The following is a 13,437-nucleotide window of genomic DNA, read 5'->3' on the forward strand; positions in this document are numbered from 1 at the left end:
ATATATATTTGGAATGTAAAATAAACAGAAATTTTTGTCCTCTCTCCTATTATTTCCTATCTTGCTTCTTTCTTTTCCTTTTAATCTTTGTGTATAGAAATATTGACAACTAGGAAGTTTCCCAGATTTACATGAAATATAACTTCAAAAATTACATTATTAGAAAGTGTTAGGACAAAACTGTAGCAGATAAATAGCTATTGGAAATGAATTGATTTAAAACAGGAGAAATTTAACAAAAGGTTCTGACCAAGATTGGTTATTATTCAAAGAAGGGAGAATGTAGAAGTGGGATATAAAGGAAAATTTGTGGATGGAATTAATGGCCTGTGTAAAAACAAGTCAGTGTTTTTAAACTTTAAGTTTAAATTAAAGTAAGAATGTCAAGTAGAAGATCTGGAAGCTACCTTGAACCATCCTTATAATGCTCTTACAGCTCACTCAAATCACTGAGCTCTGAAGCACCCTGTACTCACAATTCTACATTTGTGTATCCTACATCTGCAGGGCTGACCCAACTTCCTCCCTCTCTCTTCTTTTCATTAGTGACATTTGCAAACGAGGGCTTCTCAGAGGGTGGTTACCGGGGTGAAGTGGTACCTGGAACCCACTTTCTACAGAGTGGATCATGTTGCTGACTTGTTTCACTGGAAGAAAGGAAGACTAAGGTGAAAATATGTCAGCTGTCTTCAACTCCTTGAAGAGCTTTTACTAATATTCAAATGGATTGTTCCATGTTGTTTCAGAGAGAAAAATAACTAGAATAATAAATGAGATTTTGACTATTATAAATAACATTTGAACCATCAGATTTTTTTTTTCAAAAGAAGAACAGTCTCCCTTATAAATAGTGAGTTTCTCATCACCAAGAGTGGTTAAACCAGGCATATAGAAGGTAGATTGTAACAGATGGCTGTTGAGTATGAGTCTTTGATGCTGTGCTTTTTATGTATACTGTATGTCATCAGCCAGTATAAGAATCCCTATCATTTCCTCATCACCCCTCTTTGCCACCAAGCTATGGTCTCAATGCTAATGTGTTACTACTTCTCTCCACCTATAGGCTACTTTCCAGTCACTGGCCACTCCCTACCTGCACAAAGGGTAACCACTATTTTGTTTCTTAAAAATATAGATTAGATTTGCCTGTTTAAAAAACATCTAAATGGAATAATTCAATATGAACTCTTTTGTGTTTGGCTTTTGCCCAATGATATTTGTGAGATTCATTCATGTTGTAGATTATTCATTCTATTCCTGTACAGGGTTTCACTGTGTGAATAGTCTATACTTTATCTATTGTACTGTTGACAGGAATTTGTGTAGTTTCCAGTTTTGGGCTGTTTGAATAATGCTTTAATGATCATTCCATTAAAGTTTTTGTTGTTGTTGAACATATGCAAGCATTTCTATTCAGAATATACCTAGGAGGGGCTTGCTGAGTCAAGGAGTGTAAGTATGTTCAGCTGAAGCAGACACTGCCACATAGTTTGCCAAAGTGATTGTATCAGTTTACACTCTCACCAGCAATGTCTGAGAATTCTCGTTGCTCTGTATCTTTGCAAACATTTACTATTGTCAGTATTTGTAATTTTAGCTGTGCTAATGGATGTTTTGTAGTCAGAGTGATCTTTTTATTTTTTTCTCATAAAGCTAACATTATTAAAAATTTTCATTTTTTTAAACATTTTTATTGGAGTATAATTGCTTTACAATGCTGTGTTAGTTTCTGTTTTATAACAAAGTGAATCAGCTATACATATACATATATCCCCATATCTCCTCCCTCTTGGGTCTCCCTCCCACCCTCCCTATCCCACCCCTCTAGGTGGTCACAAAGCACTGAGCTGATCTCCCTGTGTTATGTGGCTGCTTCCCACTAGCTATCTATTTTACATTTGGTAGTATATATAAGTCCATGCCACTCTCTCACTTCGTCCCAGTTTACCCTTCCCCCTCCCCATGTCCTCAAGTCCATTCTCTACGTCTGCGTCTTTATTCCTGTCCTGCCCCTAGGTTCTTCAGAACCATTTTTTTTTTTTAGATTCCATATATATGTGTTAACATATGGTATTTGTTTTTCTCTTTCTGACTAGAGTGATCTTTTTAAAACCATAAATAAGATGACATCTCTTCCCTTCTTGAACAGCCCTGCAGTGCCTTCTAATTTCACCTAGAATAAAATCCAACCTTGTTGTGGCTTATAGACCTCTGAATGATCTAATCCCTGCCCATCTCTTATTTCATTTTATATCACAATCTCCCTTTTTCTCAAGATTCTAGACTCATAGACTTTATTCTGTCTTTTGAAAATTACAAACTATGTCTCACTTTAGAATTTTACACCAGGTTTTAATCCCAGATTTTTACTTATCCAGTTTATTGACATTTTAATTCTAATGTTATAATTTTTAAAAAGCTGATTATTTAGGCAGAAATAAGGAGACCAAACATGATTTGAAATCTCACTTTGATTGGGGTATAGTATCAAAGTTTGGGAACAGTGAGATTTAAAATCACAATTTTGTTTTTCCTCTGGATTTAGGCTTAGGCTTTGTTGTCAGTGAGAATCAATCAGAAAGTGTTTCCCAAGCAAGGAGAAGAGAAAACTCTCTTCAACAGGCTTTTGGAGTCACTGGAGTAGAAGTGCTGATATTGACTCAAGCCTACTTTCTGATCTGCATAAATTCCTTTTCGAAACAGAGATAGGAGGAAGAGTGCATTTTCCTCTGTGGAAGACTACATGGTATGAGCATTGACAGTTTAAATACTGTACACTGTGATTTACTGAGAAATGGAAAGCACATCTATCATTTTTGGAAATCCTTTCTCTTCAGCATGGCTCTTATATCTTGTCATGCACTATGAAAGAACCATTGGCCATTTCACTTGTACTATTTTCTTTGTCAGCATTCTGAAATTTTAATTGATTACATATTTGTTGAAAAGAAAAGACTGACAAGATCTTGTACCTTTCACTTCTTATAACAGTACTGGTTTTATAGGGATTTAAGGCAATTATGACTATAGTATTATTTATTATGCTAGAAGTATAATAATTAATGATTATAAAAGCTTAACTTTTTGTGTTTTTTGTATTACTAAGAACTAGTAAAGAGTTAAATAGGGAAAGAGAGTGGCAAGTAATACAAATATTAAATAAGCACATTAGGTATGTAAGTTTGGGAAGACCAATATATTCTTTTTGAGTCAACAAATATTAATAAAATGTAAATTATAAAACAATAATAGATATTAGATTATATTATAATTCTAACCTTTGTAGACTTATTTGGTGTGCTTGCCTCATAAAAAATAGTTGTCTGTTTCATGTTTCTTTGAAAACTCTTCGCATCTAGTGAGAATGAATTAACAGAAGGATGCTGACCTTGTCTCTTCAAAATTTACAAGGAAGAAAAATCCTACAAAATTATATAAAACATCAATGATAAATTATCTTCAACTCGAACATAAAAAAAAACAAAAATATTAAGAAGAGTGTTAGAGAAAAATGGGACATCCAAAACACATTTTGTACTTACTAATGAAACTTCAAAACAACAGATTTTAAAACAACAATTTAAAAAGAAAAGCTCAAAGTTTTGTGGCTATGGCAGTTAAGAATTTCAATAGAAATTGTGTTGAAATGATTGCTACAAACTGCCAGCCATTTTCAGTAGTTGATAATGAAGGCTTTTAAAGATTTGCTTAAGCTATGAAACGTTAGCATAAAATTCTCTCTAGGAAATATGCTACTGAAAAACTGTTTCCTGAATTATATTCTTCAGTGCATAGAAAAGTTTAGATACATTATTAAGTGGACACGTTGAAGTAAGACTCTATGTATACTGACTGCAGGAACAATCTAGAGATGACAGTGCTGAGAAATTATTCTCAGACAATAATATAAAAATTTAGGAAACTGATGACTAGATTTTTAAATAACCTGAAGTAGTAAATATTTTTGATAAATTTTATTTATTCATATATACAGATGCTTTTTTCATGATGATGATATTTGGCTTTGAGTGAATATTAATTCTAACACTCAGCTTTGAGAAAACATATATTTACTGTACCACCAGTATTTATATATTCATTAATGATATGCATGTACTAATAGTCTGAGGATTTTAAGTACTAGGCCTACAATATTAAGTGCATAGTAAATTAAGTGTATTACAAAATGAACAGAGAAATGGAAATTTAAAAAGGCTGAGTTAAAGATGATATAAAAAATATTTTTAAATGTCAGCTAATTATCATGGTTTCTTAATATCATTAGGTAATATTTTAAGAAATAAAATTAGGGCAATACATTCATCATAAATAAAAGTTAATGTAAATCCATCTTATAAATAGTCTTCATAGGGCTTCCCTGGTGACGCAGTGGTTGGGAGTCCGCCTGCCGATGCAGGGGACACGGGTTCGTGCCCCGGTCCGGGAAGATCCCACATACCGCGGAGCGGCTGGGCCCGTGGGCCGTGTCCGCTGGGTCTGCGCGTCCGTAGGCTGTGCTCCGCAACGGGAGAGGCCACAGCAGTGAGAGGCCCGCGTACCACAAAAAAAAAAAAAAAAAAAAAAAAAGTCTTCATAATTTCAAATTTTCAAAGGGCTGATTAGACTGTCATCATTTAAAATTCCTACTGTGGCTATTGAAGAGCACTTCCTAATAGGAGAAGGGTCAACTTCCTCCATTTCTTACTGTTTGCTCTTGTTTGCATTATTATTATATTATTAATCTTTAATTTATTTACAGGAATATTTTTAAGCCATTTCTACATTTTCCAAGAATGATACAATTAACACTATAAAATAATCTGCAAATCAATTTAACTGTTTACAAGTAAACTATGAAGGGTTAAAATATTCTGGTGGCTTGAGATTCTGTTTCTCTCTCACTACCCAAAGCCAAATCATCTTTAGAGCTCAACCTCATTACCATGCTTTCTTTTGGTTATGGTCTTTGGTGGGAACCTTTAAGATGATTTAAAAAGATACTTATTTCCCAAGGTTTCCCTTACTCTATGTTTGTAGCTACTATTTCAAATAATTTTAATGTAGTCAGTTCTGATTTCTTTTATTTAAAGGAATAACAATTTTGTAGTTGGAAAGGATTTTTAGATCAAATGTATGTCAACCCCCTATTTGATTTCCTTCCAATAAGTTGGTTTTAATTTTCTTCCCTCTTTAATTTTCCAATGCTTCTGTCTTTCAGTTATTCAATATCTAGCTGAGAGTACACTGCCTTATTTTTAAGTCAAAACAATGCTACACTCAAAGAATATTACCTTTAAAAAATTCCTGGTAATTAATAATGACATTTCAAACACTTCCTTTTTTTCGAACATATTTTGGCAAATATTTTCTCAGTGCAAAGTATATTCATTCTCAATACATGCATGTTTTTAAATGGTAAAGAAAGGGTTATATGATTTTTAAGATAGTCATTTTTTTCCACTGCACTATAACATAGAAGACATTTTTTAAAAGAACTGGATAATTTGCATGAAAAAGAGTTAATTTACATATATAAGAATTTACTAGTTATGGTAAGTGGCATCCACATGGATTAGAAATAATTTATTTTATTGTAGTTCTTGAAATCTTGATTCTATTATCTTACTTCTATTATCAAATGCTCGGAGCACGTTGACAAAGCATTCACCAGCAGTGTGTTTGAATAATGTAATGAACTCAGCATGGAAATTTGTTTCCTGTGATTTGAAAGAAACTTCACAAATACCTTTGGTTAAGGCTCAGTTTATTGTCCAGAGGGCTTTGTATCAACTAAAAGCTCTGAAGTCAGGGAAACAATTACTGTGAGCATTACTGAAATTAAATTTGCCATACAAGTCATTGCCCAGTTGTGATGTCAGGTAACAGATGATATTTGTTCACATTTCTTTACTTTACATGAGTGTTACAAAACAGATAGCATTGACAAGGCTTTACAGATTATTTAATATTTCAAGTGTTTCTCTGTTTATACTTTTGAAAGGATATCTTGAAATCCTAACAGGATATCTATGAGATTATGCACATTCTTTGCAAGGAATTTCTTTCAAATTTTATGATGAATTATGGCTAATGGAACATTTATTTTGCCAATTACATCCTGAAACCAGATTTTTCTATAAGATGGCAGAAAGAAGACTTCTAAGGCAGCTATCCAACACTGAAAGATGATACCTCGGAAGGTAATAATAATAACAGCGTGAATAAAAATAATAATACTATCAATCATTTATTGAGGAGTTACTATGTGTTGAGCACTGTGCCGAGTGCTGCACATGACTTATTTCATTAGTATAACACTATGAGTTAAGCAGTAATATTATTTCCATTTTATAGATTAAGACTCTGAAACTCTGAGAATAAAGTTAAATAACTTGCCAAAGTTCATATGAGCGGAAGTGATGGAATAGGAATTTAAATCTAGGTCTGCTTAATTCCAGAGCCCACGCTCTTAACCACCTCGCTAGATACATCATCCCTGGAGATGTTCAAGCCTAGTCCAGAAGATGGCTTGGCAAGAATATGCTAGAAAGGCTTCCAATATCAGCTGGATGGTTGAACCAAGTGAATTAAAACTTTCAAACCCTGAGAATCTGTGATTCTATGTTTATATCAGTAACAAATGTATTTTTATGTACCTTTAAACTTCAGAAAAAGAATCGTGACTAGAGTTTCATCAAAGATGGATTTAAAATCAGTTTTAATTTAAAACACTAAAAAGGAATATGAAATAGTTTAGAAAACTTGGTTCCAAAACAAATGTTCTCTTCAAACTGTGGGTTAAATTTAGTCAAAGAAAAATGGTGCAATGCCTTTCTTCAGGACTTTGTATCTCATCTAAATGTTGAAGTTCCATCTCCACTGGCCTCCCTGCCTGAGACTAATCTCACTGTGCCACTCGTCCCTGTTCATGTCAGTCGCCACAGAAAGCCCTGGATTTCTGGGCCAGTCGATCTTCACTAAAATCCTGATATTATTGACCTCTTGAATGGTCCCTTTACCTTCTTGCTCTAGTGGAAATTGGCCTCTCCCCAAAGGGCCTCCCTGCAGGGCTTCCCTGCAGCCTTCTCATGTGATGGTTGCTTTTTATTCTATAGTTCTTATACAGGTGGACTTGAAGACGGGGATGGACATCCTCTTTGTCCCTCATTGCTGTTTTCAGATCATTCTTTTTCTATCCTCTCTAAAACTCTGAATTCCATACCAAATTGCCCACTGCTCCTCCTTATTGCTGTTATTAACTAATTCACGGGACACCCCCAACCCCCTATTCTCTATTATTTTAGTTTCTGGCTCACCATCACTTTCCCTAACATTGTGACATTATTGGTAAAGATGAAGACCACAATAATTGGCCTCCCATTTCTTTGATCGTCTCTTCTCCAATGATCTATCCTCCACACTACTTCAGCCACCTACAGTCATTGTCTAAAGACTCTTCTCCCTCTTATCCTGCTCTGCGTTTTCTCTCCTCTTCTCCCCTCCATCCCCAGCTGCAACTGTGTTATTCATCACCTTATGAAAGACTATGCAATTTAATTCATTATGCTTTTCTTTGTTTTTGCCCAGGTAGAATGTAAATTCCTCAAGACCAGAGATTTTTAAAAAAACTGATTGCAGGAAATATTGTCTAGTTATTTTTCAAATCTTTCTTCTTCCCTGGGCATACAGGTAGACTATATTTCCCAACTACCATTATGACTTGTTTCTGGCTAATGAAACATGAATGAAGTGATATGCACCATTTCAAGTCCTAACCTCCATGTTCTCTTTCTTTCCCCATCTGCTCTGTGGATACAGAGAATCCAATCAATGACTGATGCTCTCTCTAGGGTAGTGGAGCCACAAGACAGTAATAACCTGGGTTCCTGAATCACCTCCTGATGGCAGCTCACCAAACATACTCCCTGATCTTTTACCTGACACAGAGGTAGGGTTCTATTGTGTTAAGCCTTGAAAACTGTTGGGTTGTTGTAGCAGTAATAGCTATTCTGAATCATACAATGATATATCTCAAGCACCTGGATTGTGACTGAAGCACGGTAGTTCATTAACAGATGCATTTTTCCTTTATTCTTCAATATAATGGAATTAAAGACCTCAAAATCACTAGTACCTGCTTAGCTAGTGTTTCAAAACTAGTTATATACTAAGCTTAACAGACAGTATAGCTTGGCTAGAACTGCCCTGAATTCTGATGAGCTATGCCAAGAGAGCAGTTGCCCAGGACATTATTTCCCTGGAAAACCAGGTCTTACTCTAGCTGTAACAACAGAATAGAAATGCTAGTGAAATACTCAGTGAACTAATCTATTCCAGACTAAGTTATTTATTTATTTATTTATTGGTGCTTAAAACCTTTGTTTAGTGCTCAAGACATTTCTGATGTACTGGGGAAGACCAATTCAACTGATTATTCATCATTCTCACATTTACTTTATTTATAGTACAAGTTCTCTATATGCTGAACAGAGCTGAAGCCCTATTTTAATGCCATCTTATGATTCTCTTAGATAATTGAGGTCAGAAATATACTGCTTCTTTTCTAGGAATCTCCAAGATTTACCAAACATTTACCAAAAATGTTTCTCTTTTTATTCACAAATGGATGAAAAATCTGATGACTTTGAATGTATAAATAAAAAGTTGCCAGGAAAAAGCCAACCAAGATATAAAGATAACACATAAATTCATAATATAAGGCTTTCTGTCTGATTTCATGTGTACAGCAACTTGCTTACCTTAACCAAATGTTATTTGCCCTAATGAAATTATATAACACAGACAGCACAAACTGTTTAATAACCCTGCCCATAAATAGCATGAACCCACACACACAAATACTTCAAGAAACATCTCATTGAAAGAACCCTAATAACTTGGGGAATAAAGAAAAATAATATATCCTGGAAATACTATTGTTGCTTCTCTTTTCTGTATTATATGTCTATTTAAATTGAAACAGAGTTCCTCAGTTTTGCCCTTGACTATACTGAATGTTTTGTAGCAATAATGTAAATCTAGACTGAAAAAGGCATGTTTTTCTATTTAAGTACACAATTTGATGATATTTAGAGACATTTGCCAGAGATCTGCAAATCATATTTTGATTTCCTAATTCACTCTTTTCTTCTGCCATATGCTATACATTCTATGTATAATACAATACATGTTGCTGATTATCTTACCATTAATTCCTGACTTATGTTTAACAGATGACTTTTAAATAGACTGTGTTCTTTCAGAACTATTTGTTTTGTGTCTTTTTAGATTATTAGTAATATTTATGATTTTAAAGAAGCAAAATCTGAATTAATAGAAACATAGCTCTGGTTTACAAATTAAAGTAGAAGACTATCTTGGGTTTGGTGTTATAATTTTTTCAGGATTAGAAGATATTTATATTTTAAAAAAATCTTTAGAAATCAATAAGAATTGATTTAGATTCAATTTTAGAAAATCAATTTTAGAAAATCTTTGGAAATCAATAAAAATTGATTGTGTTTGGTGTTATATTTTTTTCAAGATTTTTCTTGAAAAGGCTATTCAAATATATTTCTAATGCTTTTTGAAACACTTTTCCCCCCAAAGAATACGTTTCTCAAGGTATTATGAAACACTGATTATTTAAGGATTCAAAACTTCTATAATCCAAAGTGTATTATATTTGAGAACTTCAAAGTAGCTTATAAATATTAATTTCTTTTATAATGTATACAAGTATACAATTATCTTCACTGTATATTATAAGCTGTATAAGCTGGGTTTAAGATCTTTAACACATCTCTTGTTAGTCTTGTAAATTGTGATTTTAGGAAATGTTTAGTTGGTTATCCCCATGGAACATCCCTCCATTGCAGGAGTGGTCTGCAAACATTTAGAGAACATGTACTGGTCAGTTTTTCCATTGTGGAGTTGCTATTTGACCTTGGCATGACCTATCTGAGGGAACCCAGAACCACAAGTGGAATCTGGTTCCAAGTGGGAAAAATATCTTATAATAGTGTGCATGAACTATGAAAATTACCAAAGAGTCCTAAGCTATCCCAGATGGAAATTTAGTCACTGGGAAAAAGAATTTCATCCACAAAGGTGGAAATCCTTAATTTTGGGTAAATGCTCTAGCACCCTTATTTTTAAAAATCCCTAAAAATTCAAAGAGAAGCAGCATCTGCCTCCTTGGTCTGTGTGTGCTTTTGAATAAGCTCCCTAGTGTAACTTTGACCTCAGCACAGTTTACTGAGAGCAGTTGGCAGGCACAGATTTGGGCCCACATTTTCCTAATCTGCCTTCCAAATTCCTTCTTGCATTTTGCTTGGTCGTATCCTGTGCACTTCAACTTGGCATTTCAGCATTTGTCACTGATCCTATTTTAAAAATCAAGCTTGCTGTTGCTTTGGCTCAGGTACTTTAAAAACAAAAACTGAAAAGCAACGAACTATATAGGAGGTCTTGGGAAAGAAGGCAAAGCCAGCTATTTCCTGTTAATGAGTTGAATGTGGAACATAGGTTTCTTCAGGCTCTGGTCTCATCTTCTGTCCATTATTTCTCCTCTGATGTCTGAGCAAATATATCAATTGACTTAAGATGAGAATAAAGGCAAATTCCCTTTCCAAATTTCAGGGAAGTTCTTTGGGAAAAACATAAGATTAGGAAAGGCGATAACTTTATTTTAAATTTGAGATGAGAATTAAATGGTACAGAAGCCTGATCCTAGGAGAAATTGTGATATTTGTTTTAGGGCAAGCCATTCCCATTTCTACATCCCTCTCTCAGTCCCCACTTCCCTGATCCTCAAATACTGCTGCGATAAGCATTGTTATTTAACTTTCTTGAAGGTCCCTCTTCTTCAAAACTTACTTAACCTATGTACTAACCTCTAAGAGAGCTGGAACTCATTAGTTGATCAACTAATTCATGCAAAGTACTGAAGAGTAACTGATAAATGTATTAGCTTTTAATTTTAGATAAGCAACACTGATGCCCTTTATCCTAATCATAGAAATTTTGGGATGTGTGACAGGTCATTTCTGAGGGTCTTTTTGGTCAGAGTGGGTCTTCCCGTAGCTGTCAAATCACATTGCATAGGCAACAGCCTTAATCTGCTTACATGCAAATGAATGTAGACCTATTTGTTTTTTTCAGGATGTTTGTCTAGGCACACTTCCTGTGCAATCTAAAGAGTCTGACAAGTGTCTGTATGGATTATGTATTTTAGTTAGCCCTTCCTGGGTGTGTAGGTAGAGCACGCCTGGTTGATAAAAACATCTTACATGAAATAAATTCTAAGTTCTTGATTAATTAGTTCTTGCCTAGAGTCCTCTCATTAAGCAAATATCCTATGCTCATCGTCAAAGTCAGGAAGACATAAGATGGAGGGTTAAATCATATCAACCTCAGTTGGTTTCCTGTGACTTTGCTTTTCTCTTCTTTTTTGGAGAAGAGATCCATTTCAGGAGATGACAGTCCTACTAGGCAGATATGGACAACAAGAGGTGCTAGATTAGAAAGGGTAGGCTGGACATTTAGAAAAGATTTACAATGGGATGGAAACCCTAGCACTTGATGTACAAATGCCTTTATATTTTGCAAATGCAATTATTGACCAGGGCTCTGTATGAGGCCTTTTTTGTTGAATCCTATTTTCACATCTATTTACTCCCAATAATCTCTCATAATGTACTTTCAACTTGCTTTTTTCCCCTTAATTTTACAATGTGAGTTCACCTATAGAAGAAGTCCCAACTATAGTTAGTTGAAAGTATCTGTTAAAGATGTGATCATAAAAGTGATGTGCAAGTAACCATATTGGTGGAATCTCAATCTGGGGGTAAAAACATGAAATGGATACATTTTTCAATAACTTCTACTACTCTTTCAATAGCAGTTCTTTCAAGTTACCCATTTTTCTTGCTGGTTAGTGGGCTTCCTTGATAACATTTCAGTTAAATTACATAACATTCTATCATTTACAGTTGATAAAACATTTCATTTTGGTTATTAACACATTTTTCTTCTCCACACTTGTTCCTCTGGTATTGGTTTGGTGAGGAGGGAAAGGGAAGAGATTTGTCCTTATAGCAACCGTGCACAGCAAGTTGGCTATATGCTCCTTGGTTGATTGTAACTTTTGCTTCTAGATGAGAACCACCCCTTATGTATGGTGGTGAAATTACTCATTTGTCTATTGCTGGCTGTGACTTCCACCTGTATGGTTGGCTTTTGAGTGCTGGCACTCTTGTGGGATGTCCAGTTGTTGGTTCTCCACAGGGCCTGATAATGGCCTCCTGATGTGCTGCCCACTAATATGGAATAACTGTCATAGGCACAACCTCTTCTTACCTCTCACAGCAGGTGGACGACCTATAATGCCTTGCTTCTGGCACACTCTGTGGATAGGTGTACCTGTTGGAGGGGGGATCAGCAAAATGGTTTTGCTGTGTCACCTTCTCCCTTGTCTTGCTACACTGCAGAGATCCTTGGGCATTCTTGCAACAGACTTGATGGGAATGCAAGCTGTCCTCCTGGCACTTCCAGCCACTGATCTTCCACTTCTCTCCTGCCCCTTCTCTATACCCCAGGTGCTTTGCTTCTCAGGAGCTCAGCCACTGCCAGATAAGAGATGATTACCAGTTCTTGCTTTAGTAGCAACAGGAGACAGTTTGAATACTCCTTTCTTATTGGAAAGATAGAGCCAGAGGACCAATTCTAATGACTTTCCTCAGCCACAGGAAGGATGTGGGGAGGAATGGTTGTTTTCCACCAACTCTATAGCGCTCCAAAAGGTCAATTCTTACTTGCTTCCAGTCCTTCCTTTATATCTCTACGTGGTAAAAGTCACCAAACTAGTATGGTCTCTGCCACTCACTAACTACATTATGTAATTACACTAATAACTGGCACAAACTGGTCTTAGAATAAATACAATCAACTCTTTTTTTTTTGTGCGGTACGCGGGCCTCTCCCGTTGCAGAGCACAGGCTCCGGACGCGCAGGCTCAGCAGCCATGGCTCACGGGCCCAGCTGCTCCGCGGCATGTGGGATCTTCCCGGACCGGGGCACGAACCCGTGTCCCCTGCATCGGCAGGCGGACTCTCAACCACCGCGTCACCAGGGAAGCCCCAATCAACTCTTGGTAAGAACATAAATTGGAGTGTAGGGACAGAAGCATTGATTCCTGGAAAGAGGACTACCAGCTCTGACCTTTCACGGTGCCATAGGTGTCAGTATGTTTTATGGAGGAATGCAAAGCTTTTATGAATCTGACAAGTCTGTTAACGGAGGTGAGTTAGGGAGCTTTCACTGTAAAGTATGCTATTTGCATCGTAAAGCAACTTTATGAACCTGAGGTTGAATGGTCTGATCCAAACTTTCCAGCTAATTAGTCATCATTAGGACATGAAATCAGATCTTCTGACT

Source organism: Grampus griseus (genome assembly GCF_964374135.1).
Source record: "Grampus griseus genome assembly, chromosome: 7".
NCBI classification, from domain to species: Eukaryota; Metazoa; Chordata; class Mammalia; order Artiodactyla; family Delphinidae; genus Grampus; species Grampus griseus.